The 26,852-nt window shown below is 32.9% G+C and overlaps 1 protein-coding gene across 1 annotated transcript in view; it reads right to left on the reverse strand.

Annotated features, from left to right (window-relative positions):
• Positions 1-26,852, reverse strand: part of LOC125069195 (tRNA dimethylallyltransferase) — a 242,937-nt gene that overhangs the window by 205,848 nt on the left and 10,237 nt on the right. The gene's annotated exons all lie outside the window — the stretch shown is intronic.

Below are 26,852 nucleotides of genomic sequence, written 5' to 3' on the forward strand. Positions count from 1 at the left end.
AAAGTCCGAGTGCTACGACCCTAAATCTTGAATTTGCATTGCGTTAAAGCTCCCGAGTCCTGTCTCAAAGGATGTGCCGTATGAATGCAACTTTGACGCGACTCGTGCGAATTTCGAATGCAAGAGGATATTTATTTTTTTAAGCCACGAAGCGGTTGTCGATATATTCACGATTTACGACCGATGCAAAAATTTATGGACTATTAATTAAAACCATATAAGAAAGTTGGAAACACATTAAGTTATAAAATCTAATAATATTATGCTGAGACCGTTATGTTGCGATTTAATTAATACAAATCGAAATTTTACTCATTCACTCTCACGGTTCGACGCTTCAAACTGCAAAATTCAAATAATATACAGCATAGTTCTTATTGACATTGGCATAAGTGTTGCTATTTAAAATCTTTTAACGAGATCTCTTGCTTCTTCAGTTAAAAGCTTGTCGGCTAAATAATAATTACTATAACACCGGCATGTTCTCTCAGATGTGAACTCATTGATTTAGCTAACCTCAAACTACCGTTGAATTTATAGACACTGTCGGCATTTCACTGTAAGGCTTACAACACACTATCTTAGTTTATATTATTTGCGAAATTTTATTTCAATTTAATAAAAACCATAAATATATACGAATGTTATAAAATAATTGACTAGAGTTTTATGGGTAATTTCGTTTCATCTTCGATAGCATTAAAACTTATCAACAAGTGCGAATGCGGTCAAGCGCATGCCCCAACTCTAAATTAAAAAAAAAACTGCATGTTTCAAATTTCATATAACAATTTAAAAAAGGAATGTAACAAAAAAATATAACTATGATTATTAAATATTAAAAAAAATGCACACCAACCGATCAACCGTGTAATAAGACAATTTTCAAATTTCGAACACTCGAATCACAACATTGTCACTCCCGTCAATTGCACCAATGTAAACACGTCTTTATCATTACAAAGATGAACCATTACATTATAATCATAGAGCGGTCAACAATCCACGAACGCCTTGTTAGAACCTATTGACTGTATGAACACATCTTTATTGGAGTTTTTTTTTTGCTGAACTTGTTGACCTTAGTTAAGGAAAATATACACTTTCAAGTAGACTCTCTTTTATTGATCACGATTAGCGCGTCCTCGTCTGTATTAAATTTATAACTATTCTCAGGAAATATATTTATTTCTCACTATTTAAAAATAAAAATAAATGTTGATATAGAATTTAAAACACTGTGATAGATTTTATTTAAGCCAGTTGTTTCTTAACGAGAACGTAGTCAAAAAATTTAATCCTTCGCTTCGAAAATAATAAAACAAAAAAAAAACTACCAATTCTAAGATTTAAGTTTAGAACACAATAGATAATTAAAAACACTTGAATATAATGCGTGTATTAACGGTCATTTATCTAATCTTATAAATATTTCAAGTTGAAAACAACCCATTCGAATGTTAATAGAAACCGGAGTTACTACTGAAACCACTTTTGTTTTCAGTGGCCCAGTTGATACTTATGCTAATATGTAACATACAAATTTATTAGCTTGTTCCGGTTGAAATAAACAGTCTGTCTTGTGAGACGAGATGGCGCGCGAGACACGTGTGTATAGTTAGTTACACACATCGTAGATTCAAATCTAGAAGTGTATTTTGCAAATTAAATGTACTAGTTAATCGGTTCGGGATTGGTGCTATCTTTGCTGGGTAGATACATCTCATCATATTTTCTACCACCAAACAAAAATACTTTGTATTGTTGTGTTCCGGTTTGCATTGATGCAAGTGAGCCAGTATAACTGCAGACTCAAGGGATATAACATCTTAGCTCCCAAGTTTGGAGGTGTTTTGGTTTGATGTAAGGAATGGTTAAATTTTATTCAGCGCCAATTTCTGGGAACGGTTGTGACCATTTGACCGCCCTATTATATAAAACGTAAAAAAAATATTTGCATTTTTTTTTAAATGTGCAAAACTAAATACATTTCCATGAATATAGAATAAAGTTTTGTAGCGAGTAAGGTTGCTTGCCCTCAAATTTCATTAATTAGCTTGACCTTCCAATACAGTATCATGCGCAATAATTCGTAATTACTCAGAAATTAACAGTTTATATTACGTATTTAATGAATAACAGGAAAGCAGGTGGAGACTATCCCATAGTTGTAACTGGTCACCTTCTGTAGATCCGTTATCAACGTTGAAGGCATCACCGTAAAAACAAACCATAAAATACATATTTCTCCATGATTGGACCTCAGATATAGAAAACACTGGTTATTTTAGAACGACACTCGTTACTGTTTAATGGGCGTTTTGCTGCTTCGGATTGAATGGTGAAAGAGCCAGTATCATTACAGGCACATTGCATACTTGGATATCAATGTAGGCGGCAAATTAGAACCATTTTTAGGGTTCCATACCAATACGGTAAAACGGAACCCTATTATTAAGACTCCGCTGACCGTCCGTAATAAACAGTGATAGACAGTTGAAATTTTCACAGATGATATATTTCTGTTGACGCTATAACAACTAAAAAACGGTATAAAATAAATATTTAAGGGGCCCCCTTAAATATACAATCCCATATAACAAACGCGATTTCTTTGCCTCATTTTGCTCGATATTAAAAACGGCAACAGGTAGACACTTGAAATATTCACAGAATATTTAGTTACATATTAACTTTAAATTAAAATAAAACAAATATTTAGCTAAGATTCCTATAAAAACGACAGATTATTTTTTTGCCGTCTCTATAGATTCGTGCGAGTCCGTCTCGCACTTGATTTCGATAAATTTGAAATTTAAAATTAAAAAAAAAAAACCTTTACTTTACTCAACCAATTCAAATTATTTTTTATTCGACCATTGTTATTCGCTTAAATATTTATTATCTTACAATCATTTAATTATACACATATATATATAGTGTATTATATAGTCTAGAAGTTTCAATATAACATGATACGTCTTTGCTTACCCGATCATCGTTGCTACAAGTTATAATACAAGTGCTAAGTAATACCTGCGTTATTAATACGGCTTCTTTTCGTAAGTAGCGGTTATGTTAATGAAAATCCAATTTGATTGTTTTGCGGTTACCGATTATTATTTGAACACCGTATTGTATACATATAACATTTGCAATAACAGGTTCGAGCTAAGTTACATACGAATTTTGTACATTTATTGTATTTTATTTGATTCACTGATGACATAAGTCATAACCCTAGCAGTATAAATACCCCAGTAGTAAAAAAAATCTTGGACCGAAGGCCGCTAGACTACTGCCAGACATTTTCACAATATGGACAGGACATATAACTATGTCCTGTATATTAGACAAATATCTTAAAAAATGTATAAAATATATAACCTGAATCTTCAGTGCAACGACGCGAGTTACCTATTGGACAAGTCTTTTTATTATTCAATCTATTTATTGAGGAAAACCGCATTAAAATCCGTCGCAGACAGACGGCGGAAAGCGACTTTGTTTTAAACTACGTAGAGATGAATCTTATCGGTGACTTGGTAATTAAGAGAATCTTATTTTTTCATATAAATAAATTAATTTTAATGGTATGAATAAAGTTACATAATTAAAAATCATGAAATTACGCACATTAATCATATTGTTCGCGTCAAATTGCTGTTACATTTCCATTAGAGAAGTCGTTACAGCACAATGGCATAATTACAAATGTCCGACGACAGTTAACGACACTAAACAAGCAATTTAAGTACGTGCCAGAGGAGTCACAACTAAAGAGCCCTATAAATGGCGTTCGCCAAAACCATATTAATCGGTACGTCTGTTAAGTCGCAATCAAGCCTAATTCACAGACACCGATCGTGATCAACGGATGCCTTTTACGATCAGATTTTCCACAAATATAACCTGTAGTACCGTGTTGGCTAAAGATTGAGACGGTACTCCCGATGAATTTTAAACTTTATATCTACGCGACGAGAGTTAAGGTTAGCTACGTGGTCATGTGTACAGGGTTTTGACCCCACGCTCGGATTGGCATTCGTTTTAATTTGAACAATCTCAGCACCTGGCCAAATAGCATGACTAGTCCTTTTTAAATGAATCATTAAACCATTAATGTGTTTGACGACGCGTGATGCGACGTAAGCGTTACATGCTTCAAAATTTTGATACATATTCTCGAACAAATAACTTGTTATCATCAGAAGCCGAAGAAGCAGAAGAAGATTTATTGTTCAACAGACTAAATTGTTCCGAGAATTCTGGTCCAAGTTTCTTAAGAAGAACAGTCGAATGTTGCGTGTGAAGTTTGCAGGTAACTTGACATCGATTAGGATTCGGCGTGTGGAACCGCGTCAGCTTTTAATGGAACCGTCTCCATACTAGACGCGACGCATACTAAGTTGGATTCAAATTCATTCATCACATTTCATTGACAAGGCGTCTGATTTAAGCAAGAAATAAACGAATGTCGAATATGTAATTATAGACAAAGGTTTTAATAGACTCAATTTCTGTGAATTATTAAAGTGATCAAAACCTTAATGGTTTGACATACTATGTAGTACGAAATAATAGTTATAGTGGTAAAATTTTATTGAAAAACTTAAAAAAATTGGTTAAAGTTTTTGAAATTCCAAGCTCAATGAGGAGCAATTAAATTTTACTCTGAAATTAAAAAGAAATACGTTAAAAATTCAATTAGGATTCGGCATTTGTTTAAAATTCGAACTTTTGTTTACATATATTTTAATCTTAAAATGATCCAAAATATTCGAAGAACTCTGTTAGCCAGTACATTTTTCACCAGAACGAGATCACGTCTGTTTTGGGGTTTGCGGTGATGTTTTACATCGAACGTGAATGTTTCAGTAAACTTCACGCTAAATACTTAGCGATGCCGGAGATCCACTTATGTTACATGTCGTGTCGCCCGTTGTACGTACAAAAAGCAGGCACTAATAAATAAAAACCGACCACTAAAAATGTTTGGCCTTCAACTCATGCAGATCGTTCACCTGGCTATCTCAAATGAATCTAACCACATTACTAGCTAGATTATCATTACAACGTCTGTCTGTACACAATTATTCATTCGGTCTCAAATCGATCCGGTTCTTGTTTTACATTACTTGAATATATATTTTTGATGGCTTCATATCGAAACGCAGCAGAGCGGACGAAATCGAATGAGCAAAAACTTAAATTGCGCTAATTATCATTTCCACTAAAAGAATTAGACTAATTCTTAATTACTCACATATAGTATATATAAAGTGATTAAAAAATCGTAAGTTATTTTTCATTCATATGCTATACTATGCATATCATAACGTTGATAAGAATTACAGTAACTGTTTAAACTTTAAAAAAACCGCGACGAATTAACACTCATCTAACAATTACCGAAGAAATATTAAATATAAATACCGAAGAAGAAAATCTTTTGAATCTAACTTAAACCATTAAAACGAAACCGTAAGACAATATAATATTACGCGAAGTCGGACGCGTGACTATTGCCAAATGGATGAGAGTAGTTCTAGGAAGTATTATGGCGCATCGTGTTTTCCATCAACCGACACCGTGTTCTCGATACTACGTTACGGCGACACGGAGTGATACACGGTGACGTCTTCGAAGGCATCGAGTCTGTTTTATTTTGCAAAAATTATACAATAAAAATTAAATGAGCGTACAAATTTCTGTTGCAAATCCTTTAGATGTTAGATTTTTATGCATTTATTCAGCTATGATTGTTATAATCAAACAATATCTCAAAAATTCGCGAACAACATTGAAGTCAATAATGAGATAATTCTAAAACAGCAACGATTGCTATTCAGGGCTATAAACGATCGGTCCTTTGTGTCAGCAGACAGCGAATTCAATTTCTATGAACGATAAATGTTTATATCGGCTATAAAGATATCAGTTGCGGTCTAGATACTTCGCGTAGGTTTTACAATTCAGTCAGTCTTCGTCAGAATTTATTGATGGAATGATAATTAAAGAAATCAATTAGAGTAAAAGATTTTATCCTCAATTTTTTGTTGTAGACATACTGTATAAAAATTATTTTAATTTTTTTTCAATGCGTGAAATTTGCCCCGATTCCCATCACGATTGTTATAAGCAATCATATGAAAAAACGCCTCGTTCCTTGTCCGATTGCTAAATCGGTTACAAAACTAAATTACAACTTAAACATTTAAAGAAATAACAAAAAATAATACGTTGTACAAAATTTAGACGATACAATGTAAGTGCCATGAAAACACGTTAGCAAGATTGAAGATCAGAATGTTCCATTTAAGGTATTCGAAGAAAAGCGAATGTCAGGCGCCGACGACGTTTTAATCAGTGGTCCCGAAGCCACATGGGAACATTTGAATTCAAACGGTGCCCGCAGTTCGCAATTTCCTTATACATACTGTATCGGTATAGACAGATTCTTCATACAAAATAGAAGCTGGCTAGATTATTAGAATAGATAGAGGTTTACTTTGAACGCAAGCTAAAACTCGTACAGGAATTACATCAGAGAATTTTAGTTATTGTTTCTATATTAACATCAGATAATTTTCATGTTTTAGTGTACTTGCATAAAAATGATTTCATTTAAATAACTTTTGATCAAGTCACAAATGCAGTTATAAAAAGTAACTTCATGTAACAAAATGTTGTGCATTGTTAAAAACAATCATTACAAAACCATATACATAATGATTTCATTTAAAACAGGAACTGCCAAATAATTTAAAACAACAATAGAATTATCCAAAAAGAGAAAACAAAGAAAATGTTAACCTAATTTTCTTTAAAAAAAAAAGCAACGTAAATTATTTCAATTAAAAAAAATAAAGAACGAATTTCACGCATCACAATAAAGTTTAAAAAGGGAGGAAGACATCAAACGACGTGCAGGAGTTGAGAATGTTCGCGAAATGGTCGTAGAATTTTTGACAATAGACACGTCGGTTATCTCCCCGTTCGCTCCTAGGGCACGTTACAGGATGTTTGAACTTTGAACATGCTCTTTATGGCACGTTTAAAAGAGGGGTGGCTTGAAACCTGTTTACATTTTGTTATTAAATCACAGTGTAAATTGTTTTTAATTTCCTCAAAATGAGAGGTGAGCTTAGCCCAATAGTGGGACATTCACAAACTGTTACTTTACATCGCTTACAAGCTCGAGTAAAATAATCTCTACTAATAAATTTTGATTCGTTTTTATTTGATGTCGAAGATTTTTATTTCTCAGAAATCCAATTAAAATAATTATACAATTAAAAGTACACAGAAGTCGGAGGCAGTCATCTCTAGTTACGTAAGTACGCAAGTTACAATACTAGAATCAGTACAATCACTAGTATTTGAACTTTATCATAAAGTTTCAGAACATATTATATATTTATATTGCCAACAACTTTCACATTTTTTTGTATTTAAGCCAAAATCAAGTCCTATTAAGTTTGAAAGCAGCGGTATGTCAATCGCCTATTATTATTATTTTTATTTTGGCTTTTATTTGTGCACAAGAGGGCACAGATTATTTCGCCAAAATCACGCGCGAATCGCCTATTATTAAACTAAATACTAAAATTAGACATAGATTTTGATTGGCTCATGACCCCCCCTTTGACTTATCTTTGGACATACTACCAAATCCGCAAGTAAATTGCTGTCTAATGGTATATAATTATAACATATTATTTGCATTAAACAGGCTAATATAACATGTACTATTAAAAGAATTTTGTATAAAAACAGTAACCAAAAACGAAAGTGAGTAAAAAGTGACTTAAGTCTGAGTGACTCATTAATATAGATAACATTTAAACCATTTATATTGATTTGAAATTTAATTTAATATGACCAATCAATTAATTGAATAATTACGTTTCCGTTTAATTATAAAGTCTTAAATTAAACGTTGAAAGATTTTGGTAAAAATGAAGCTGATTGTCGGGTATTTTTTTTTTAAATTCTTTGTATTACTTTTAACTTATAATTTGGATCCAAGTTGAAGAGTATTAAGATAGATAGGTTATCAAATTTATGGTAGTATGTCGCTTCTTATCAGCAAACATTTTGACAGTTAATCCGTTAGTTTTACTAATTGATAAAACTGCGAGAAGTGTTAACGTTCTATTATGTAATAATTTATTTTTATTTCTTATTTATTTCCACTTATATGCAAAAAGAACTTATTTATATATAATAAAAAAATATTTTAAATACTTTTTCGATAGAAGCAAGAGATACATTCAAACAGTAAAATAAGTTTCGAACAGACGATGAAGGCTGGTGTCGTTGGATCATTTGGAAGACGTTTGTAAACGATATGAATTATACTTTTTTTGTACCAGTGTTCGTGCGAATATTAATTGTTTCTTAAATTCACGCATTACGATATAATAACCGCCTGTTAACGCCGCGTGGTAAATTAACCCTTATCACTTTCAAACTAAACGCGAATTCTTCGTGAACACGTCAACCCGTGCGCAATTCCGTCACGTTTTTACACACGTACTAAATTCTTTGTAATTGATTTTATTTCCATTGATTCTGATAAAATGTTAACTACTACATTGTCATAAAATTATTCAATTCTAATGTTAATTCACAAGTAGGTAAATATCTTACTAATTTTATAAATGTTTTTTTTTATTACTAATTAATTGCCATAGATTAGATCCTCAAATAGGACATAGGTTACCTTTTATCACGGAAAAACTTACCCAGCACCTGCACAGCCAGTGTAACTACATAAAGGGACGTAACATTTTAGTCACCAAGGTTGGCGCAATCTTTAATATTTATAACAGTGCCAATACCTACGAGCGATGGTTAACTTTTGGGCAATCGCCTACTTATTTTAGCTGGCTTTGAAGCCACTTGAACTTATATTATAAAAAGATGCAAAATTTCCTCTTAATCATCAATTTATTACGTAATTAAATCATTCACTCCATTGGATATGGACCACTTGAATCTTCGAAGTATTCCAGAACAAATTGAGATGAAACATAGAAGAACTTACACACAAAAACATAACAGCATAAGAAGCAATACTAATATTAATTTAATTTATTACGTTTTGTTTGAAACCGTTGATTTTATTATATAAATTGCGATAAATTTAACGATGACCTTGAGCCGACTGTCGTTTAACAAAGTACATTACACATTACATTAACAGTCTGTAAATTTCCCGTTGCCGGGCTAAGGTATTCTCTCCATTTTGAGGAGAAGGTTTGGAGCATGTTCCAATGCGGGTTGGTGGAATACACATGTGGCAGAATTTAGTCACAATGAAATTAGTCACATGCAGGTTTCCTTACGATGTTTTCATTCATCGGCGAGCACGATATGAATTATAAACACAAATTAATCACATCAATCAGTGGTACTTGCCTGGGTTTGAACCCGAAATCATCGGTTATGATGCACGCGTTCTAACCACAGGGCCATCTCGGCTCTACCGAACTAACAAAGTAAATTGTATGCAAATGACTCAAAACCCTAAGTCAGATACGACGCGACCTACAGCTGATTAATGTTTCCTATTGGGGACCAATCGCATGAAATTTCAATCAATTCCGAGATCAAAATAAGTGCGAAGTTTCGTACAAAACTTCGCTATCTTCCACCACTCCAATACCGTTTATATGTTGAAAAGACTTATCAACATAATCAAAGCTTTCCCCGTGTACGGAAGGGGGTGTCTGGTGTCTGATACTGAAACATACAAACTTTTACATTTATATAATGAACAAAGGCTTAATAATAAAAGGTGATTTTGAAACGGCTTCCCAACATAATCACATAATACTTATATTTAAAATTTATGGTCTTTTTTATTACTTTTATGTACCTATAATACTTATTATTGGTGAAGGTCACAATACTGAAGTATCACTTTTAAAAAGCAATTATTATGATTCAATAAGTATCAAACAATACAAAAATATAACAAAGATACAGAAAAGTATACTATATAACGATTAAAATAGTAAAAGCAATGACGAAATGAATTCGAATGTCATTCATAAAAAATGCAATTTTTAATTCACTACAAATAAATATTTTTAAAAACCGATAATTGAGAATTTATATAAACCTTTGCGAAATCATGGCGTGGCCAAGAAAATACGCGAAGACCTTCCGTTGAAGATCGGCAATGGAGCGTGGTGACTATGTTACGGTACCGTGACGTAACGTAAATATTTATTAAGAGTTTACTTGGTGGTAGGGCGTCGTGCAACCCATCTGGGTAGTTACCCACTCATCATACTTTCTAACCCCGAGCAGTTGTTGTTTGTTTCTGTTTAAAGAGGTAACACGGTGTGCAGTGAACTACAGGCACAAGGGACATCTTCGTACCCAAGGTCAGTGGCGCATCTCAAGAAGAAGAAGTAAGAAATGGTAATTTTTTATGCCAAATATCTATGGGTAGTGACCATTTACCATCAGATGGCCTATTAGATCGTCCACCTACCCACACCATAAAAAAGATCTAACAACTCCTAAACGGCATATTAATGTATGGTGATGTCACTTACATATTTCTAAGGAACTAATGGTTTCCAATTTGTCAAAAATAGTTAAGGCAATCATGCTCCTAGTTATATATAGTCATAATTAACTTTTTATGGCTATTTAGTTGAGTAAATATCGGTTGTAGTGATACCAGTAATCACGGTGCCAACGATAAATTCGTTATTGGAGTATATGGAACAAAAGTATTATTTGAATATAATGCGATTCTCAAAACTCTTTATAATCTGATCGCGACGACGATAATATTTCAACAAGCCGAGAATCCTCAGCAGAACAATGCTAAGCAATTTCGTCAAAATATTTTGCAGCAAATTACCGAAAACAATTTCGTTCAAGATTAATTACCCAATTTCATTGTGATGCTCGAATTACACGATGTCACTAAATAATTAAGGTAGTGTAATTACATTATTCGCACCCCATTTGACACTAATTCGATTTGGCGCCTTTATTTGACATCGGCAAGTTCAAGTGCGTGGGTTTAAAAGGTCAAATCATACTGTCACAATATAATTGGTGATTCCGCGGTTGCAACTTACGTGTCTCATTATTGTTATGTATATCTCATTTAAAAAAGTATACGAATATGTAAAATTTGTACAATAAATAGTTCGTTAGAAAAGACTTTTGAATTACTATATACTATATATTTGTTGTTTCTTATGTTCCTATTCGATTAAATTTTTATTTGGTGGTAGGACTATGTGTAAGTCTGTCTACACCCACCTAATTATCATATAGGAATTCTACCGCCAAGCAACAATAATAATTATTGGGAATGAGCCAGTATAACAACAGGCGACATACAGGACATAACATCTTAGTTCCCAAGATTGGTAAAAGTTGGTTAATATATCTTACAAAGCCAATGAAGATGGCACCCTTGCCTCTCTGCCCAATAAAATAAAAACTTGAATAATTTAAGGAGTGCGATTGATCCAGCAATTTTCCCATCGCTAGGCGACCCATATCGTTACCGTTTAGCCATTAGGGTTAAAATTACCAACCAATAGAGTCCCGTACAAATATTTGATAATATTATGTGGGTAGGCACTAGACGAAAACTCCAAAATGCCTTTTTTATTTCACTCTGTGGCATGGTGTAACTCTCGAGCCAATGGGTGCATATCTTACCCTGGGCAATGAAATACTTTACAGATGAATATAAAAATAATGTTGCCATAATATCCACCAGCAACATCAAGTATAAAAAAAAAAATAAAGCTTATTTAAAAAAAAAATTGACTATTTCGAACCATAATCATTTTTTTTGTTTCTAAAGGTTCTAGTAACCGAAACAGGTAACCAAATCGATTGTTTCCACTCGAAATTTTAAATATGCTGAATAATCGAAACCCTTCTGCATTAAACCTCTTTAATATGCACCTCCGCCGTTAACCCGTTACGTACCTCGATGGCGTTCAAAATAAACGTAATTATTTTAAGCCCTAACATCCTACCATACGATTGAAAATAGTGCTGAGATGTCAAAAACGACGTCACAACCATTACTTTTTATTTCAGGGGAAAATTAATGGGGTTGTTTGAGGAGTATTATCATTGCTATGGGACCCTTTCTATTATGGTGTAAGGGTGCTTCACATCCGGGCATAAAATGCCATGTATGTGGCGTTGAGTACGACCTGAAAGGGCGTTGTTATTTTTTTTAGGAATCATATACTTTTAATAATGAATAAATTTAAGTTTTGTTTGATTAGTTTGAAGAATTGGCGGATGTCTTGATCCTATCGTTTTAATGTATATTTATATTTTGTTTACTTTTTTGGGAAAAACAAGACATAAAATAACCAGACTGGACGCATATGAGCTATGTTAAAATAAACACCAAATTAATAAATAAAATTGGGTCTTAAATACAAAAAGTTGATGTATCCAGTTCATGAATGTCGTCCAGAAGCAAATAGGTAGATGACCATACGAAAGGCGTGGGCCGAACCAGGTTAGGATTATCGCAGGACCTTGAAGAGAGGCGCAGATAAGAGAAACCCCAGCGGTAGATGAAGTCTAGATGCGAAGACGATGATAAATATTTGGAATATATTTATTTATTTATATGAGTACTATAAAACATACACAAAAATAGTTCCTATGTAAATAAATAAATGTCAAGATATATTCCTTTACAGCTTACGATGAATCATAAACACAAATTAAGTATACAATAATTCGGTGATACTCTACCTAGATTGAGCCCGAAATCTTCGATTAGGCCTACTCAATAAGAATTCAAAAAAAAACTATGCATACTCAATAAAAAAAAAAAAAACATTTAAAATTTAATTATGTAGTATATTTTTTCGTTATTTATAATAAAATTTTCCAGATCAAATTCCACGTCTAGCTCAACTGTGGAATCAGCGTGCAGCCTTCAAAACGTAGCGTCATACCGGCTTCATAAAACTCATAATGGCGTCGTATAAAACGGATATTTTGGCCTTGTCGGGTCGTTGCCGTAACCTACGTCGACGTCACTACATAGTCGCTCGGAGCACACATCGGTCTAGGCGAAGTTTACAATTGCGTCATGGTGAAGATTTGGTAAGGCGGAAGTTAGAAGCGAATGGAAAATGTGACATGACTGTGGAGACGTTACAAGCTGGTGACATAAAGATATAAGACCTTTAAGTTTAAAAGGGTGGGCGTGACATGTCATATTAATAATGACATAAGAAAAAGAAATTAACAAAACCCTCGCTAAACGGTAAAGCTATTAGTTTGACTATCTTCTGGCAACATCTGCATTATTTGGAGCAAAATTACGCCGAATAAGAGCGAAGATATTATCGATTTATCTAGTTTCATTACATGCATCTAATGGCTTCCGCATGCAGCAATAAACATACCTTAATTCCAAAACTTGGCTCATATTTTAAGATAATGGCACCAGGAGTTCAACCTATAAAAAGTATTTAATGTATCGTGTATATAATTTCAACTTGACTATAGATTAGGCACCGTCTGGTATAGTGGCAGCGGCAGCCGGTTTCAGAGATGCACGCGAATTCGATACTGCTGGGTATAGATATCTGTAGACTGTGTTGACCGTACACATACATCCTCATTATACATTGAAGATCAATTAAGACCGACGATCCTGATTCCTGATTATTATTGAACATTTCGGCCTAATTTATTTTATTTATTCTATATGGGACGGCAAACTAGACATAGACCACGTGATGGTAACGGATCACCGCCAACTGCAAAGATTGAGATTCTAAAAAATATTAACTATCCATCCAACATTGTGAATACGTCAACATATTTGAGAACTAACATATCATGTCTCTGAAGCTTGTACTTACCCTGGGTTTGCACAACGCCCTACCAAAATGGTTCGGTTATAGATGATTGATTTTCACAAAAATTTCTCTAGCAGATACAAGCATCATTATTTAAGTAAGGTCACAAATTATTATATATTTTTGTATTAGGTCTTATTTAATGGTCGAAGCCTGTCTAAATGGGTGGATATTGCTGAAGAGAACAGTCTACTACTTAAATGAACTTTTAAACCTGATATCATCTCAATAAATGTTAAAAAAAAATCTAAATTGAGTAATTACAATGCATCACACTAAACAAGTATCAAAACATTTTATCATTAATTTGCATAATTCTATATATTTCTATTCAGAATAATTATATTTTGCAGACGGAATTAATTAAGTATATATCGCAGATTCATTAAGAACTTTTTATATGGATGAAAATATTTATGTTAAAATATACGAAAAATATCAAATTACGAAATAGCATTTTACAAACATTTTATAATAGCAATTGACTTCGTACAAATTATAATTCAGATATAATAGGATATAATATGTACCAGTAGTAAGTTTTTCTGCATACTTGTCGGACTGGGCGGCATGCCGCACGGAGTTTTACCACGCACTAACAGTTATTCTGCGGCCAAATATGTGCCGATTTGAAGGGTACAGCCAGTACATTTACAGGCGCAACAGATAGTGCATCAAAACTGTGGTGGGCAGGAAATTGACCGAATAAAAAGGTATCATTTGGTCTGTTTACAGTGCTGGCACTTAGCACTGGTGTCGATAGACGAAAATTACCCCTTATGATAAGGCAATTTAAAACTAGAACGCAGATCAGTCACCGCCAGTCAGTATTGTACGATGAGAGCGATTAGCAGTTACTCTTCGGAGCCACAAACGACTTCCCCGATGGTAGTTTAAGAGTTTTGTAGGAATTATCATTCAAGAGATCAACATTTAACGATGACACCTCAAATCGAAACTTGAAATTTGACGGGTGTATTCCAAAGCCACAAAAGCACAACAATACAATAATTACGGTAGTGTTGATTTGGACTTGGTGCTGCATTGACGTTCTCTCAACACCGATGAACTGAATTATTCAGTATTTTAATAAACAAATTACGGACTAATTATATAGCATAAAATAATATAACACCATTTTTAGCAAAGAATTAAATACAGTGTTTACACTATAAACAGGATAATATTAAGCCGCACTGTTTTGGTTTCCTGTCTATAAATTGAACTATAAAGGCCGAGGAAATGAAAGAATCTATTATTAAAAGTGCATGTGTATTGCAAAAACAGGCGGAAAAGATGTAAATTGATTTTCTTGTATATGTTTCCTCTTCTACGTACATATATTTTAGTCTAGTTCAAATGTTTTAAATGACAGTGTTGTTATGAAAAAATATATAATTACCGACCAAAACTGTTTAAAGACTGAAAATATTGGACAGGCTTGTAATCACAATGGCATTAAGAATAATAATAGAAATATAAGTTGAAAAAAAACTATTTAAAAGCAACGATTATACTCAATGCAATCAAATGTTTAATTAATTAATTTTGAATTTAAAAAAAAAATCATTAAACATCTAATTTTATAATACATACCAGAGGAATTACTTAGAGTATATTAATACACAATTGCAAAGTAAATTTAATACAAGATACCAAATGACTACAAACGAGAAATTAAAAAAGGTTTTTCAAAAACAGCCACACACCATAATTCTGTTTATGAATCCTAGCTAGCGATGTCCAAGGCCATTGTGTTACGGGCCAGGCATCACAATGCGGGGGTCAGGGAAGTCAGCAATTTCACTTTCGAATAAATAGCTGATGCCGTAACACAGTATTAGGGTTCACCGGACGGTCAACTGTGCCTTGCGGTATATTTGATAGTGTCTTACATTGTTGTTTTTTTTTCCATATATGTGTTTACGCTATTCACATTATACGAGATAACATCTGATGTTTAAGCTTTTTACGCAGACTGATTGTTATGGTCAAAATCAAAATATACTTTATTCAAGTAGGCCTTTACAAACACTTTTGAATCGCCATTTAACAAACTATATTAAATAAAGCTACCAACGGTTCGAAATGTAGATTCTACCGCGAAGAGCCGGCAAGAGTCAGTAGTTACTCTTTTTCAACATCTAAAAATACAGTCATGTTAGTTTAATACAATTATATATGTATGTTATATATCCTTCCTGGAAGTCAACAAGCATTAACTCCACGCTTTTTTATCATCTTTATAATATTGTATCGAATAATATGCCTTCTTTACCAATGTATTTTTTACAAATGATTTGAATTTATGAAACGGCAAAGTTAAAATTGATATATAACCTTTTTTTAAATTCAAGTATAACATTTGATAGACGCCTTTATTGGCCTATAGTCTGTCTATTCCTATCGAAAAAGGATTAAAAATAAACAAATTTGAAAAAAAAAAAGATTTACTAATAGCTCAGCTATATTGTGCACTTCTAACAGTCCTAGACTAACATATATTTATTTATAATACTACACTATACCACTAAACTACTTATATCCACTTTAATTTTACTTCAAAAGTGCCGATACCACTTCCGTCGACGTTCAAAACGCAATTTTTTTGCAAATCCATAATGAATATATCATATAATTCAAGCTCTCGACCAATTATATCGCGTCAATTCGCTGTCGAATTTGTCCTCTTGTGGTTGCAATAGACTATAAATATATATTTGTACTACAAGTCCAAACTTTGAACGGGTAAACCGAGAATTTCATTACTTTATATTTTTCTGGAACTCGACTGCAGAGGTAAGTACTGGGTACAATTTAAGCCAATGGCGCTGTTGGAAATATTAACCAATAATTAAATCGCCAATACACTACGAAACTTGGGAACTAAGATGTTATATCCCTTGTGCCTGCAGTGACACTGTCATTCTCCCTTTAAACCGGAACACAACAATACCGAGTACTGCTGTTTGGCGGTAGATTATCTGAAGAGTGGGTGGTAATTACCCAGACGGGCTTGCACAGAACCCTACCTCCAGGTAAACGTTAAGGAGGAGTTCAGTGGCACACGCCTATAGAAGATTTACCTATATCCATAAAGATAAAATAAAGCCAGCACAATGTCTTGAAAAATTCAGTATATCTCTCTTTATTTCAGACAATTTCGAAATCTACTATATATAAATATACTATACATGACTAATTGACGACGAATATAGCAGTAATAACAATATAATATAATAATAGCAATAATAGCAGGATGATCTTAAATTAGACACTTATTTAAATATTGAAACGCATAAAATAAATATTATTTTGAATATAATTTTTGCATAGCATAAAAATGATTAGTGAAGATAAATGTTTAGTCCACAACACTGTTGAGACGTTAAAATAAATAAAGGGATTTTTCTTTTGTAAATAAAGTTTATAGCTTTCGTGTTAAATGTATCGTAAACTATGAACCGCCTACGGACCCGTCTGCGATCCGAGACTGTTTCTATCCAGCTTCCATCTATTTGGAACAGCCAAAGTATCACGATGACTATAAGTCATAAGTTGATGTGAAAATAGCCAATATGCCAATGTTATAAATAGTGTTCTGTTATAGGAAACTCCCACTCGTCGTTCAATTTTTTTTCGTGACCAATGACCAATTGTATCTTCATTCACTTCACGCATGATACAATGATTTATATGTTAAGATATCAACCTAGGAATTGAAGGAATGGTTGAAAGTTCTAAAATGTTGCTAAATAATTAGTATAAGATGTCAATCGACTGACAAGAACGATTCAAAAAACTTGAAAAAACATTTACAAGTAAGATTACTACTCGATACAAGAATATGTATATATATGTAATATAATAAATAATAAGTAATATAATAAATTAATATATGTAATTTTTTCCCGTTTTGAAGATAGTCCCGAAAAAACACATGCAGCAATTTTCAGTTGTGTTAACTTGTAAAACATATCGAATGACAGACGCACACTAAAATTGTATATATTTGTATAGATATCATATATATTTGGAGCTGTAAAATATATATTTTAAATACTAGGCGCACTTAATACACCTATGTAACTAAATAATTGGTTGACTAAAAACGATGCAAAACCAAACAAAAACCATTATTAGCAACACTATCTCCTCGCCCATCGATCAACGAGACAAATATTTGGCAAACGTTTGATCAAACCAAATAAATTCCAATAGCAATATTGGTCTCCCCTATGGCTCGTCCCTAAAATCATAGGTTATAACCCATAGTACCATCCCATAGCTGTTATGGCGCATATTTTGTTATTCCCATAGCAAAATCAGGTGTCCCCTAAATTCAACAAAGAGCTCGACTTGGTACTTCATATTTTATTACGCAGCTGTTGTCTTATTAAACTGAAATAAGTTATAAAAACAAAGTATTTTACATTTGAATTAAATAAATGTTGTTACTGAAGAATATTAAAATGTAGGGTCTAGTTCAAGTCTCTTTGTTTATTTTAACTGACTAATAATTTATATGCAAATATACAAAAGTGATCGTTGATCTAGCGGCTAGGCAAGTTCAGGTAATTTAAAAACATTTTCTGTCAATAATATTTCAGTAAAAACTTGGAATTAAATAATTACAAATGTCTATCTTTTGCTCTACCGTGTCTCTTAAAGTATCTCAGTCATAAGCTTGTACCCCTGCGAGTGTACTCTTTTCGTTTGTGTGTATTAGATTTGCCGTACTCGGATTTTATTATGAAAATTACTGTAACGAAACTGCGAGTGTGTTTGGACACACTTGTGCACTGCCTCTTAAATACTTGGTGAGTATCCTTTGAAAATATTCGCCGTGATCGAAACCGTTTAGGAAGACATCATCATTAATTTCATTATTGAGTTAAATGTGGTGTCAAATCAAATTATTCTTAATTGAAGTAAACTCATAAAAGCACTATTGAAGGTACCATTGGCATGTTCGGTATAAAAAGGTGCTGTAAGAGCCGATTCAGGGATTTATTGGATAAGTTTAACAATCCATCAATACTATCAGCATTCGGGTGGTGGGAAACCAATTTACCAGCTAGCATTCAAGTCGACGCCAAATGAATGGGATTAGGGCAAGCGGTTGATGATGTTGATTACGTTTCAGTAATGAGGGTGAGTAACCATGTGTAATTACAGGCATAAGACAGTGCGCGGATGACAGCACATTAGTAGTTAACACGATCAACTTCAGACTACTTCCACGGCAATGAGCAGGAAAGTGAGCAGGGAATAGTGCGTTAAGCGCCGAGCCGAGTCTATTGTAAACAATCTCTAAACGAAACTAATTTATTCTCGAAATATTGTAAACTCTTTCTAACGCGTGGAGTTAGAAAGGGACAGAATTTATTTTAGTCATATCAATCAGTGTTAAACAGAACAGTGTCTATTACTTCAATGTCTAAGTAATTTTCGGAGTGAACAAAATAGAGCGTACTAGCTGTGGGGACATTTTAAGCTTTAACGATGTCTATTAGATGTTAATATTGGTTCTAACCAGTCTCGATAAAACCATAAATTCAGATTATGCATGTATGTATATCACTATTTAGTAAAAAGTAATGTAGAAATAATTACACAACCGATGGTAACTTGATAGTGTAGACGTCGACAGTTTCAGTTCGAATAGATCGCATGCATCAAAAGTTTCTTTATTATTAACATTATAATTAAATACGAGTTATATTACACGGGCCATTTTCATGTACAGTTAGAAACAAATAATATACCCACATTATGTATGGACTTGTAAAGAGACAAATTAATTAGTTAACGTAACAATACTATAGTATAATATATACGATAGTTACTTGAGTTTCGTATCTTTTTTTATGATGTCGGTAGGCGGATTAGCAAATGTGCCACTTGATGGTAAGTAGTCACCACCGCCTATAGACAATGGAAAGTATATAGAATGTAAGAAATATTAAACATTTCTTCGATTACTAATGCCACCAACTTTGGGAGGTAAGATGTTATTTCCCTTGTGCCTGTAGTTACACTGGCTCACTCACCCTTCAAACCGGAACACAACAACACTGAGTACTGCTGTTTGACAGTAGAATATCTGATGAGTGGGTGGTACCCAGACGGGCTTGCACAAAGCCCTACTACCGAGTAAATTAATCTTTATTTCGTTATTTTTCATTAAATATATTAAAAAACTTAAATCAATTGCATTGAATTGTAATTATGGTATATAAAATCACATAATTTCACTCATACGTTAAAGCTTTCTCTGACCTACAATTATGGCGTGCCGACAGGGTTCATAATGATCTCATTATTTTATTACTTATTATTGTAATAAGTGAGTAGTAGTAGAGTTTATTCGAGTAGACTCATAATAGCACTTTTGAATCGTTATGTGACAGTGTTGAATTAAATGTCAATGTAAAAAAATGTAGAGCAATGTTAAGCCATACGTAAAACTAAATATTAAACTGAACATAATTTCAGATGTAATTATCGTGGGTAATTGTGATTGATTGAGCGTGACAAAGTGTAACATTACATTGGAGTAAATAAGATTAATGAACTCAGATAGTCCAATGGAAACCACCATACTATTTCGTTCTGACGTGCAACCTACATATGCAAAAATGAAGATTTGTCAAATGTATCCAACTAACCTCTGAAAATAAACGGCGACCCTCGGGGTTGAGTAGTGTGTAAACCTTTTTTCGATTCGATTTCCGGCCGAGTCGATGTAGAAAAAAAGTTCATTAGTTTTCTATGTTGTCTTGGGTCTGCGTGTTTGAGGTATCGTCGTTACTTCTGATTTTCCATAACAAAAGTGCTTCAGCTACTTACATTGAGATCAGAGTAACGTAGGTATGTGATGCTGTCCAATATTTATTTTATTATTTATTAACCTCTAACCCTTTTCTTCGACAGGAGAGAAGGTCTGGGTTCAGCTGTATTACATGTACACTCTGTTACGGATACAGGAAACAGATTTAATTTGAAAATCCAGATTGTATCCAAGTTTTACAATATATTACCGCTTTGGACTGTACTTAGTTTATTCCTGACACTGAAGTATAATATTTCATTTCATTAATTGCTGCATAATTTATTTTTCAACTATGCATACTTCCACTATTAACTTCAATTTATGAAACGCTGATCAAAGTCAGATTTACTATTCTGTATAAATGTTGAACGCACATTCATCTATGGCGTTTTCGCCTGCTATCGACCAATGACCATTACATTAAAATCAAATGCATAAATCTACCTTTGATAAGCGTTTCTTAAACCCTTAAGAATATTCATAAATTTTGGAAGAAAAACTTAATAACTTTTTATTGGTTTGTATCCAGTTCGAAATTTGTAACTTAATAAGCCAACGAGAAAATCTGAATCCAACGAGGTATACATATGTCATACAAGGCTTAATAGAGTACACCTAATAGCAGCACGATTACTGGACATCATGTTGTAGCATGGATTAGCATAATCGCTTACCAAACCACAGCCATACATACATGGATACTACGTGATCAGTTAACCAAATTTTAGATTTATTTCTAATTGTTTTACGCTCAAATACGTTGGAGAATTTTTTACTGATTTAATTTATTAGATGATAGATGTATTATCTACGAGTTTTTACCGTGACTTTGTCTTTGATACTTGTTATATATAAGAATATAGAGAAAATTACCCTAAAAGATGAAAAATGAACTCAGAAAGAGAGCGGGTTCACATAGTTTGATTTTATTTGAACAACAAATGATAGGCGAAAATGAATTTCCTTATTGATTAGTTGAATATTTTTGTTGCTTCAATTTTATTCAAAGTCATTTTAGATGGTTTAACAGGCTTCCATTCGAGTTGATCGAATGATATGGACACGTTCGTACGCATTTTAATAGTATCAAATCTGAAGCTATTAGGATAAACTTTTATTTATATATTTTGTACATAAGAATTACTTTAAAAAATCAAAAACTTAGCTTAAGTCATAAAAGGAATTACATTAAATCATACAATCAAGACGGCAAATCAAATACTATAAAGAGATTTAAGCGATCGATTACAACAGACTTTGTCTAATACTCACTAAAAAAATATAAATTTAGCACGTACAACGTGTGAAATATAACATCGCGTCATTCTATCAGCTGAATAAAACCGAAACAAGCAGGGTTATCGATTTTTGAAACTGCATCTGGTTTTTAAATTAAAATATGTAACACGTCTTGACTTGAGCTTCATTGTCATCTTCACCGTAACCGTTGACAGCTTTACGTTTCCTTTACTACAAATATTGAAGAAACGATTCGCTTTGCTTACCGATGGAGAAATTATCTACGAGACGTATTTCAAAAGCGATCTAAAAACCTTTCGTAAAGTTCGAAGTCGCGTATGTGTATACTTAAAAAATAACAATTAAAGTCTCCTCGATTAAAGTAAGTTATGAATTCTATTAAAATACACAATCAATTTTTCATTATTAAATTCCATGTATTCAAAAATACGTATGTAAATAGGGACAGTAAATTAATAATATGGTATGCCTGTATGCATTACCGTCTTTACCATGGAGCACGTGCCCAGTGCCCCCATCCTGAGAGGGCCCCGAAGAACCAAAAATTTACCAAATTAAACAAAAAAATATCTAGCAAAAGGGTCCCAAATTCATGGGTGCCCAAGGGCCCTAGCATAGTTTGAGACGGGTCTGCCTGTATGTACGACATATTTAAAAAAATGCAAGTAAACGTAACTTAAACCATTTAGTAAAGCGCAATTTATTCATTTTTATATCTAGTAATATGACTTATTTAATTAACTGAAAAACAATAAGTTATCAACCTTTTTCGCTGTTCTTAAAATTTAATATAACTTTCTAAGATTATAGGGTATGCAGGAAAATTCGTAACAAGATTTTCCCCTGAAAAATACTTAATTACAGAAAATATGATTATTAAACCCAATGAGATAAATTATACAATTAAAATAAATGAGAAAGAACATCGCTAAATAAGTAAATGAAAAGAAAAAAAAAAAGCATCGCTAGGGATTTAAATCCAGTAAAAACCCGATGCTATTAAAGTCATAACTTTTTAATTTTCAATTTACAATGTAATCCATGGTCTTGGTGATTATTTTGAGTTTCGTAGTCAATGCTGCGTGTTTTTATTTTCTAGGCAGCATCACAATTATAATTTCATGAGTGCGTACAATCCTCCTACCTCTTTATGGTTATTTTTTTATGTAATACATAGACGGGCGTGCACATGGGCCACCTGACGTTAAGTGTTCCCCTCCTCCCACAGATATTGCCGTTGTAAGAAATATTAACCATTCATTGGAAACTATGATTTGATCCTTGCAAAACCGGAACAGAATACTATGTACCAAACAAGAACTATTACATGTCCAAAATTTTTTAAATAACCAGTCGTTGCGAACACGTACTGCGATTTTAGACGATTTAGTTTTTATAGACGTTCTCTATTGTGAATGGCAACCCTGGGCCAATCACCGGGCGGAATATTTGCCGCGTTTTAATGCCAGTGACATCATAATATGCCAGCGACCTAGCGAGGCCGTCGTTTCTATTACATTCGTGTTTATTATTGCGTCTGATTCTTCTGTCATCGATCTCGTTCATACTTCATTAGGTTTCAATGCTCGAATCTCAAAATATAATATTATTATGAATGAAGACACTTTATTTGACAATTCGTTACTGATTAACTCATAAACTTAGCTGGTTCTGCTCGTAATCATTCTCTATACTATACTTTTGTCTTTGTTGATGTTTAAATTTCGTTGGCATAGCTGGATATAATAATTCAAAGTACGATCGCTAAACAATAATACTTGTATCGTACTAACGAACTCTTTATTGTGTATTCAAGTAAAAAAAAAAAGATGTCAAATGTAGCCAAACATACATCACTATCAGATAGACCAAAATATTAAAGCAACAATGCAAAGGCTTTAAATTAAAAAAAAAATACGAACACTACCATATTATAGGCATGACAGTAACCTACATAAACCTGATTAAAAATCAGAAATTTTAATCCATATTTATTTACTTTCTTGGCTCTTACAATCTTACAATTAAAAAAAAAAATAATGGGTATAGTTTACAGCTCGTATATAGTAAATCTACATTGACGAACCAGACATCGTAATTGCAAATAAACACAATTAAAAATAATTAACTTACATAATAATAGCTTTTATAATTTATGAATCAAAATCACTGGTTCATTAATTTTTATTGCTTGGTAACTATAAAATAACATCATACTGTTTTACAGAAATACGCTCCATATTTTCTTCGAAGAGATTATTATCACGGACAGACAGATACTTCTATTATTACAGTAATTAACTCGTATCAAATTTAAATTCGGACAACTAGATCTGATATGGAGGAACCATGGGGAGTTGAATTAAGGAGGAAAGACTTTAATGCACACTTTTGTACCTAAATACCTACTATTTCTAAATACCTCGTTGGTCAACTAGCTAATTATATCGCGGCAGATTCAGATTTTCTAGTTTTCAAATCTTCATCGTAAGTGCCAATCGGTTCGGAATTGTCTTACATTCTTACCCTGCTTGGCGGGAGGCCTTTGTGCAAGTCCGTCTGGGTAGGTTTTCCCATTATGAAGTTTCTTCGCTTGTGCGATGTGGCAGGCTTCCGTCTCATTGGAACATGTGAGCGAGGTAATAAGAAATCCATAGTGTGTAACTTACTTCATGCACCAGATAAGCCTTTGATATGTGCCGGCGTGGCCGACAACAATGATTCGGCCAAAACAATCTTTGTAACATTATAAATACCATCAAAGATGGTATTTATCTCTGAATAATTTATTTTCGATATGTTTCCTTTTTAACGTCATTGGTGTATACAGGTTTTGGTAGATAATTTGTCTTAGAGAGAAAATAAAAACTAAACATTTTCATTCATAATATTTATTTGGCAACCATGCCATGCCATGCCATCAGACAGCCTTATATTTGCATTAGTTACGGTTTGTTTAGCTACCAGTTAACATAACAGAGCAACAACAAACAAAAGAGCCTACAAGACTCGTGAAATGAATTTTGTTTGTACTCACAGTTACGATGATTTGAATTTACCTCATTCCCTACAATGACTTGATCTTTTATTATTATTGCAAACATTTATCAAACTTGTCTTGCTTTTTTGTCTTTTCTTTTGAAATCTCGCAAAGTTAAACCAGTTTTTACCGGATCTAGCTGGAATTTTGCCCACGTATCTAGTTCCGACATCCTTGGCCTGATTGCAGCCAAGGATGTGTTTTTAGAAGGGAGCTCTTGAACTGTGAATAGTATCGGTTTTGAATACATAACATAAAATAATGAATAAATACCACAAATATTTTTTTACCCATTTTATTTTATGATTACATTTTTTATTTAAAGATTTCACCTCACATACTACAGGCGACAGTTTTTGAGTTTGAAAAGAGCAATAAGAACGTTTAGAAGTTGTTTATTATAATACCGTATACTTAATTATGTGAACACAGTCCGAGAGAAAACCACCGGTTCGGGCGCTTTCGTCCGATCACAGGAAAAAACTGTAACAGATACACTAAAACTTTTATATCGATGTTATTATAGATCGTGGAAAATATTTTCTAAATTCCAATACGCAATACCTGGAATGTATATTGGTGACTGTTGATGAACACCTCGTAAATCTATATACATGAAAATATTAGTAATTCATAATTTCTTTTTCTTTTTTTTGGACAAATGTTTTGTAAAAAAAAATATTCTCAAAAAAGATTTTAATAGGAAATCTGATTCGAATCTGATTAAATCATGACAGATTTAGAAGACTCCTCTCTATTTGAAGTGTCTCCACTCGTCGGCGTCAGATGAAGACGTTCTCTTTATATCAAAAGATTTCGTTAAATTAATTGGTAATATTAAATGGAATTCCTTATTCTTGGAGTTTATTATTCTTCCATTAGTTCATTATTCATTTAATACAGAGTTTCAGTTACAAATATAACAATAGATTCGTGACCCTAATGCCAAAATTAAACGCAAAATATTACGTTTGCGTTATCGAAAAATTTGAAAAATTCATCAGCAAAAACGTGCAGCATTAATTAGCAAATGGTTATAGAATGGTGTTTCTTCGCACATTTTTCTTTAAAGTAAACATTGTAGTTTGAGTTTAGTAAGTATGCCATTGCTCTATCTTTACCGATGTCTAGACAGAGTTGACATACCTTATCGCCGGACTTGCTACTATCAGTAAAAAAGAGATTTTATGTAAACCCTTGCCATCTGACCTTATACCCTCAAAATTTTTATATGCGCTACTGAAATATCTTAATGATTTAGTTATATTTATTTATTACCGATGCTCCTTTTATCATGCTGAGCTGGTCCGAATTTGTTTAACAGATCGCTTTGAAAATTTTCGTCTTATGTTACCTTTAAAATTTTGACAAATATCAGCAATTTCAGGTCAACTAAATTCGTTAGTTCTAACTAAGTAACTCTTTCAGTTCAAAAAGTTATTTCTGAACTATCTACACCCGTAACGAAGAACCATTAAAAAGAGCCTCACCAGTATTTGTACCTATTTCTTTCTTTCTATGTAAAAAACTATTCTTTAATATGTAAAAAAACGAAACTTTTACCGAAACTGAAATAATTAAATTAGTATATCAACGGTAACAGCTAATAAACATTTTGACCTGTCTTTGCGCTCGATGAGATTAAGAAATTAAGATTGATTGGAAGCAACGTTCTATATTTAACAATTGAATTTTCTGACACAAAAACGTGTTTCCTTGTGTCGAAATACTAATAAGATATTCTTCCAGTTGCAATCAACACAAGACATATTTTCCAATATTCTCAAACAATTGACTCGTTTTTTGGAAACCATCAAAATAA

Source organism: Vanessa atalanta, chromosome 15, assembly GCF_905147765.1.
Source record: "Vanessa atalanta chromosome 15, ilVanAtal1.2, whole genome shotgun sequence".
NCBI lineage: Eukaryota > Metazoa > Arthropoda > Insecta > Lepidoptera > Nymphalidae > Vanessa > Vanessa atalanta.